The following is an 8,963-nucleotide window of genomic DNA, read 5'->3' as shown; positions in this document are numbered from 1 at the left end:
GGGGGCGGGGTGGGAGAGGGTGGGGGCATTGGGGGTGCAATTCATATTTGTCCGTAGGCAGCAGCGGAATTGCACCTTTAATCAAGATTTCTACCAATTTGCGAGCGCCGACGGCGCGAAGACAAAGCCTATTGTTGCCGTAACTGGTTGGGGCTTCAAGTGTTCCAACGCAACGGCGAGAGTCCGATGCGCGTATATACCGGGTGTACGTCCGGATGTAATCATAAAATTGTACGATTGTTCGATCGGAAGGTACAGTATTCTGAGATCTGGTTGAAATATTTTCTAACATTATGGACAATGTAAATCGTATCACCAAACTACATACGATATGTATATATATATACATATCAGCAAAAGAATTCTCGTATACATAATTTTATCCGATTCGATCGATTATTGAGGAAATAGTCAAAGAAGTTGAAGAATCGATAGTTTGATACAAATGGAAAATACGAACACAGTGTATCTAGTAGTATGCGGACTCGCTAAATGGTCTTAAGGTTGAATCAGATAGATTCGTTTGGAATTTGAGCAATCAAGATACGTCAGAGAGTACACCCGTTATTTCCAGAACATACATGCGCCTTCGCCGGTCTCTGTTGGGCCGGGAGTTGAGAAGAGTATTCTGGAGCGGAGGCTGACGCTCAGGGACTGCCAAGCTAGTCGCTTCGCATCCCAGAAGTCCCTACCCCACCGTTTGCTTCCGGCTAAGCCCGTTGCCACCGCGTCCCAAGCAACTTGAAGCCACTCGTATTTCTGTTTGTGTTTGCTAATTGTGAATTGTCTACTTCTTGCCGGTGGCCCGCGTGTACGCCGCCGCGCAGATAGAGAGAAAAGGAAGAAAGAAGACGAACGGGAAAAAAAGGAAGCTAGAAAGTAGAGAGAGGGTAGTTCCCTGAACTGGAGTAAAAGAGACCGATGAGAGATAGGAAGAGAGAGAGGGAGAGAGAGAGAGAGAGAGAGAGATCGTACGTGTGTAGAGTAGGAATACAAGCCGCATGCGAACCGAGACGAAGTGAGCCTAGCTGCAAACATATCGTCTACGGAATGCTCAGACTGAGGAAAAACCATCCCTCTTCCATCCCCTGTAGGCAACATAGCTCGGTTCACTACTATCCCTTCATTCCTTACACCCACTAGCGACGACCACTCCTCACCCCTGAGTCCTCCGTATTCCCTTTTCCCCCCAGACACTTGAGTTTACCTCACTAGTCACTGCTTACATGAGTACTACCCACCAAGAGGCACCCGCGAGCAAGAGGGTACCAATTTTTAGTCATCTTTTTCGTCTCTCTATCCCTCGAGGTGACGTGACGCTATGGCCTCTTGCGTTTTCAGTACGACGAATACTTTTTACCGTCAAAGTCCGACATTTCGTTCGTTTGGAACGCGACTAATCTAATCGAAAGTCGATACTTCTCGAAGAATCTATCTCTGGCAAAAAGAAAAAAAAAACAGACCGATATAATTGAGCCAACTTGACCGATCATCCCCTTTGGCGGGTGATAATGAGTCCATTCTCGATGTCCCTACGGTCGTATCGCCCCGTCGCGAATAAAACGAAATCGTGACGCATTGTAAGGAAAATGTGTTGGCACACACCCTCCGTCGGCTGCTGCCGTGCTGCTCGGTCGAAATATACGCAGTCTCTCCAGAGACGAGGGACATATTGTTTGGTTCAGTAATTCCTCACGTTATTTCCCGTGTTTGCTTTTTATCATTGTAAACTGATATATTGTCCGGGCTAACTCCCCCTCGAAGTTACCGCGGACGATTCCCTGGAAAGAGGACGGCGAAGGGAAACGAAACGAGATGTGGACACGAGAACGCTGCTAGTCGGGTCCAATGCACGGAGTTTAACTTCGTGGACCAAGCGGAAACGAGATTACTCGCCGACACTCCTGGCTACTGCTTCGTTCGACCGAGACGCAAATATACGTGGAACGTGCATGAACGTGGCTGGCAAACAATAAAAGTATACAATGCGGACGAGAAATTGAAATTGATTGCTCCAGGAAGCGTGACAGGCTGTTACGTTTCCCTGGAACTTCGATCCCTTTATGCCAGATTTTTGTACGCATACGAATATCATCAGCGACGAACGCTATCAACGACAATGGAAAAACTGCGCTGTCGATATCGGGAATATAAATTTTCCTTTGTCTTTCGAGTGGTTGCGTATGACACTGCACCGGACACGTTCGTCGCATGACGCGCCACGTGTGCCAGTGCCAAACTCGTCGCGAAACAAACAATGAATTCAGCTTTATATCCCTCGTACTTGAACCTCGGATAAAAGCTTGTTCGATATAAGATTTGTAAATAACGCGTGGCCGCATCCGATCAGATCCCTAATACCTTCCTACCCTTTAATGCTACAAACAATTCTTTTAACGTTCCGAGAGAAGTCTCGATGGTTAAAGCAAACATTTCGACGTTTAACCAAATTAACGAATAATCAACTTCTCGTATCTTTTTACCACCCACCTGAAATGCCTGTTTTCAATTCTATGTAGAAAAGAACACACATGGTCAAATGTACTCGCGTTTTCCATCCGAGCCATACCGTTTTTCAGCCCTCTCTCGGTTCCATCGGCGCAGTTCCATAATCCGTTAATCACAGTAGACGCGGAAGAGGGTAGAAAACGGGCGCGTAATCTAAGAAAAGGCGTCGGAGCATTGGCGTCAGTAGAAAGTGGTTGTAAGTGAATGAAAGTGGATGCAAAGGTGGAGGTGTGGTTGCTACGAGGTCGTCTGCCTGGCAAAGCTGGCATGATCCGCCACAGAAGACAGAGGTTTGTCTGTCTTTATCAGCCAGCCAGGTAGAGCCCTTGAAGCCAGCTATGCGTCTCTACCATTGCCACCCCTCAGGAAAAGCCCGGAGGGTGACGGACGCCCACGATTGGCGTGGCTTTCTCAAACGAGGGAGGACATCGTGCACCCCTATTGGCTCCTCACGAATCCATACTCGGTATTCATTCGCTGGCTCATTCGTCGACCCTCGAACCGAACCTTCTCTCTTCCTCTCTATCTCTCCTTTCGCTTCTAACCCCCGCCGGTGTCGAGGCTCGATGCAACTCACCCTTCGTATACCGTCACGGGAATCTTTTCAATGCATTTCACCGCCAGCTTTCACCTTTCGCCGGATATTTCTAAGCAAATATTTTTTTAATAAGCACACCTACCATTCGGTTCGTTAATACGCCTCTTTGGAAGTTTTTCCGTATGTTTCTACGTAAGAGGATACAAAATTACATTCTTCTGGAAGTATCGAGATGGAATGCCTTGAATTAAAAAAAAAAAAAAAAACTGAGTTTGTATAGTCGACGAGTGAGATTTAAACGCATCTCAAGACCGTTCTTAATCAGTGACACGAAGACAGATACTTGGTGAGACTATTAGCACGAAGAAATCCCATTTTGGAATACAGTTCCGTGTCCGTATCTCGAGAAGGCAAAGCGATGGAATCGCAGAGCGTAATCTCAGCGAGGCTGATCAAAGGAGAAAAAGGGATCGATGAAGAGCGTCGAACGCGAGCAAGGAAACTTGGTCGTCGTTCGCCTGCACTTTTAACGTCGCCGCGCTTCGTGTCGCCTTCGTCCCAATTGAATGAGAAAAAAGAGGGAAAAAATGGGGAGAAAAGGTGGCCCGGCTGTAGCCGTAGAGGAAAAGACGAACGATAGTAGGAGACAGAGTGGAACAGGGATGGAGCATTCCTTGGGGTGTTGCAGCTTATGATCATGCAACGAGATGGGCGTGTTTTTAGGTTGCTCTTTGCTCCGCCCCTAGTACCGCCCCATTGGTGGTTGCTGTTACCTTCGACTCGTGACCTCCCTTCACCCTTCTGTCTGCAGTTGAAACCTCCGTTGGGTTTCGCCAGCAGCCACCGCACACACGTCAGCAGCGGCAAACTCGGCGCCTCCAACGGCAAACGGATCGTTCGTGATCTCCGTCGATCATCTGCCAGGGATCAGCGATCAACCATTTCCACGGCATCGCGAGGAAAAATTTTTGTTAAAGAACCGAGGAAAGTCCGAAGTGATCCGTCGTGTGCTTGGTTCGCTATGAGATTACGGGACAAATGGTGAGGCGACATCCGGCCGCTGTACACGCGAGCCTATCGTCTGTGCCCAATCGACAGTGTTGTTTCGCTAAAAAGGAAGCTTAAGGAGGATGCAGACGGTATAGAAGATAGCGATGGATTCTAGGAACGGACGTTCCTAACGGAGAAGCCGAGTGGTTGCGACGATTGACCGGAATGGCTGACATTTGGACGCTTGGCTACTCTGAAACCTAAACTTTGGAACTTTCCCATCGGAGAATTTCGTTATTCGGAGTGAAAAAGTTCAAATCGCACCTCTAAGTAATACGTCTGGGTCGTATCAAAGACTACCAAAGGTTCGGAGGCGTTCAATCCGTCGATGTGATGAACGTGAATCGAAGAGAGCAACAGGAAATATTAATTTGCTGAGAGGTTCAGTGTCAAGCGTCCCTGCGACAATGGCGCACAGTCGAAAATCGAAGCGAAAAGATTGATCGTGAGCTTTCGATAATGTCGATGGCTAATTTGAGAGACTTTGTTCTAGTAGATGCCGACCTGTCGAAGGTCGTCGCGTATCATCATGAGTTCCGATGCTTCTTTGAACTGGTGACCCAGAAGAAGTTTCTCGTTTTGCAATGTCGCGTTAGACGAACGAACTGCAAGATCAAGTAGAAAAGACGCTGATGCTGCAACTTCATCGGGAAGTTTGAACTCTGCTCTGGGAGTCCTGTCTGGGTGAAAGTGTTCAGGATTATCGGAGGACCGGAACGTGTTCAGATCACGGAACTCGATTCGATCGGGCTACTACTAAATTTTCACGTATTCTGTAAGTACTTGATTTATTTTCGCTTATAATATAAATAACTAAGTATGATATAAATAGCTGCTTTAAAAATTATCCCCCGATAAATTTTGTTAAGCGGAGAGTTTGATATTGATTCACTTGTAATATAAATCGCTATTCTTCAAAAATTTCCCTCGAAGAAATTTAATTACGTAGAGATCTCGATACTGGTTGTGAGACATTTTGATCTTTGAAAGGGAATTAGTGATACGTAGATCGCGCATTCAGATTTCGTCAGATTGTACGTACAAAATCAAATAATTTGGGGAGGATTACGATACGAATGACATAGCACAATTAGCCAGATTTTATAAGTGGATGAAACGGAGGAACTTGTTCCCTTCAGGCTGCTATCTAAATGGATTAAAACGCCCGTCGCGCTCGAATATCTTGTCGAGTTAACGCGATACAAGTACACATTCCATCGCAGAATATATTTCCATCAAGGACACGCAAATTGTCACGCCAATAAATTTCAATAAATTGTAATAGAACATCGGTTGAAAAAAATCTACGATGATTTACAAAGGCACGTCTTATCGGTACCCATTGAAATCAATCAAAGCACCTAACAAATCCATAAAAATCCAAGACACAAAACCGTATCAACGTTGTTCCCATTGGAGCGATTCCCATCCAGGATAAGCGTCGGATCGACGAAGCACGGTGGAGATCAAAGACCATTTTCGAAATGCTTTCAACGCGCCCGGTAACATGTATCGTCGAGGGAAAATCACACACGCAAAAGTTTTTTTTCGTTGACGAGATCCTCTCCAAGAAAGAAACCACCCTGTATACGTACCGTGACGCATTAATCGACGAGTGGCCGTACAAGTGGTACTGGAAATTAGCGAACAATTAGCTCGCCCGGTTTATGTTTTCTAAACAAGCGCGGCCGATCGACGGCCCATTATTTCGAAGCATTCGTGCAACGCGGCTATCAAGCCTACCAACTTACGTACCTACCTACCTCTAACGTGTACGCAAGCTTTACCTAAGTGGCTCGGGGTTCGAGCGTGTCCGAAGTATTCGAGCAGTATTCGAGCGTGGTAGTACTTAGGCTTTTCGAGTATCACGGGGCTCGAAAAGAGGAACACGTTGGAGGGGCTCGGAGAAGGGGTCTTGTAGTGTTTCGTTGCGCTTAAAAGGAGGGGGTTTTACGGAGAGGGTTTCGCTGCAAGGCAGCTTTGGTGTTGCAGCCTCTTCAAACCTCGTGCAAACACTCGGGGACAGGGCGTTCGCCTGGTACGACGATTAATATCCCAATAAGGCCTCGTTCATAGGGCTCACTCGACCAAGCTGCTTCGTTCTTTATTCATTGTATCGTAGCTCCTCCCGCGGGATAAACTGCCCGATACCAGGGCGGTTCCGTCACTTTCTTTTTTCCTTCGTCAGTTTCCTCAGGCTTTTCTTTTATCCGAGGCATGCTAGACGGTGCCTTTTTCGCGCGTCACATGTGCGTGAATTGATTACTTTTTCTGGTACAGAAAAACTACGTTTATGTAAATTCCATTTATTTGAAAGAAATTTTATCCAGTGCCTGATTAAACGAACTCTTGCTGATTCAATCTATTCATTCGAGGATGAACTCCTGTTATATGAATTAATTATATAAACTATGTGTCCATCAGCAAGTTCTTATAAACGGACATCTGCTGTACCTAGAATCGAGATACTTAAAGGCTGATCGCTGATCGACTGCATCGAATTTTATCGATTGGTTTTTAAAGGATAAAATAATAAATTCTGATAATGAATAAAATAATAATTGTTCCAATAGTAAAATTAAGAAATTTTGATAAGTTTGACATCCGAGTAACTCAATTATCATATAGTCGGGTCAATTTGATGTTATAGAAATGCGTTTGTCCTTTTGCTGATTAATATGCTTGAAGATCTTACAGAAAGAGATCGGACATGTATTCGAATTGATCGCAGTTCCACGACGAAATTGCAGGAAGAAAGAAAGGTACAATTTCATTTCGTTGCATCGAATTTGTCGGTGATCGTAACTGGCGCAGCTGACGAGCAAATTTTACAGCGGGCCACACGATTAGCATACCTATCACGCGTGCGGTGTATGTCATTTATTCGCGAGAGGCCACGGCTGAAACGTTGCTATATAGAGATGGTAATTGCAGATCAGACCGCTGAGATGTGGCCACGTATCCCTCCGAATACAGAGATATCGCTTTATTAGTCGATCCTGGTCCCGTTTATGCTCTTGCCCTTATGGTGTTCCGCGTTCGCTGTTTTATTGACAGAGATAAACGAACCTGCCACCGAAAATTTCTCGTTACTCCGACGATGTGTGCTGCTGTTAATTAACAAGTAATGAAAGATTAGAGAAGGGGAAGGCATTCGAGTTTGATGGGGATTATAAACAACAAAATATCGGTCGTAAATTAATCAGAGATTATTGCTCTTCTAATTGACTGCTTTTTAAGCAGTTTCTTTTTCGGCTAATTTTTAACGAATGAAAATTCATATCGAGAGAAAGCGAGGAATCAACTTCAACCGATATTTTCGTTCTGTAAATATTTGAAATAAGAAGCAATGGAGGTAAGACGGGGGAGATACTCGAATCCGAGGGAGCCCGTGCATTTTCCTCCTCTTTTTCGTTTTATTTCTTTCCCGCTCTGGATGCTGAAGTTTCGGGGCATTATTACGCTACTTGATTTCGCATCGTGCCAGCTGTCTCCGATTATTCACCATAGAAATTTTGGGGGATTCGAGTTCAAAGGGGACCCCGCAGTCCTCCGCTAATATTTGAGGAGGCCCCGTGTAGTCTTGGGTCTTACCGGACGTTAAGCTCTAGTTTCTGTTGTACTCTTCCACATTCTTTGCCTTCTACTCGACGTTACAAATTTGTCGAACATCATCTTGTGTAAATATCAACGCTCTCTCGATATCTTTTCACGTTCTCTTTTCTCCACCTTGTTTCGATTTCATTTCAAAAATTTGCTGACAAATAGTCGTCGCGCGACAGCCAAGAAACTTCGCTTTGGAATTTTAAAATTCGTTGCGCGCTTGTTAAAGTACCTTCCAAGAGACACCGGCGGAACATTAAAACTTGAGGGAGATCACGCGAGCAGAACTAAGTATTTCAAGTATCCAAACAGGGGTTGAACCGTTCGCGAAGAGACTTCCAAATTTCCTGTCACTTGCCAAAGCACTTTCCATCTTTTGTTTAAATTTCTGCTCGTTGACATCTCCTTTCGCGCAAAACGATTATTATCCTTGTACTCTCGACAAATTCAAACAGCCATTAATAATTTTCACCAACAAAGATGCGTTAAAAAAATGAATTTCCTTGATACGATATCATATGATGCTGAAGGCAATAAACAATCTTTCTTTACCAATCGAAGAACGAACCTTCTTGGCGGAATATTTCACGGATGCGCCAGAGCGTTCCCGTGGCAGGCTCTGTTTTAAACGATCCACGAGCCGAAGACCACCCTTTCCGCCTGTTTTCCTTCCTCCTCTCCCCGTGAACCCGTCTCGCGCCGAGAATCAGCGATAGTTAGCTAGATAGCACTCGCAGCGTTGCAGGGCTTACATCGTGGCGGGTGGATGTCGGTTATACCTGTACACCCTTTCGTGTCTTAGTATGTTGCGTCTGTATTGGACACTGTGCGTGAACACGTACGACGATATCTGTCTCTAGACGTATACGTGTAGGTGTACCACAGGTTAGTCACTCGTACGGTACACTCGCACTGTTACGCGTACCGAAACACACGTACATACATGCAAGACGTTATCTACCCTCTCGAATTTTGTGTGGGTATATGCGTGCGTTAGATGTGTGCGGCAGTACGTGTGGCCGCGAGGTCGAGGATGGGGCTAAAGGTGGTTGGTATCTTGTTGGAGGGTGAGAAATACGAGCTGGCCACGAAGCTCTTGCAGAGGCCTTGCGTGCACACCGATCGAGCTGCAACGAAGGAAGATAGACAGAGGGTGGAAAGGAAGGGATAGAGCGTGGCTAAGGGTTGCTCCGCCTGTTCGCACCCCCTTCTCGCTGTGCTCTTTAAAAAATTAGCTTCTCGATGCGAGCGCCGGTCGCGCTCG

General features: G+C 45.7%; 1 protein-coding gene across 1 annotated transcript in view; it reads left to right on the top strand.

Moving 5' to 3' along the window:
• The first annotated feature begins 2,683 nt into the window (after positions 1-2,683).
• The window catches only part of LOC100741242 (fez family zinc finger protein 2-like), a 26,262-nt gene continuing 19,982 nt past the window's right edge, over positions 2,684-8,963 (top strand). The window contains exon 1 of the mRNA XM_003494808.4: positions 2,684-4,871. The gene's annotated coding sequence lies outside the window, so the exon portion shown is untranslated. The remainder of the gene's footprint in view (positions 4,872-8,963) is intronic.

Source organism: Bombus impatiens, unplaced genomic scaffold, assembly GCF_000188095.3.
Source record: "Bombus impatiens unplaced genomic scaffold, BIMP_2.2 scf_4012, whole genome shotgun sequence".
NCBI lineage: Eukaryota > Metazoa > Arthropoda > Insecta > Hymenoptera > Apidae > Bombus > Bombus impatiens.
Note: the sequence above shows the minus strand (reverse complement) of the source record. Positions and strands in the feature narration are given on the sequence as shown.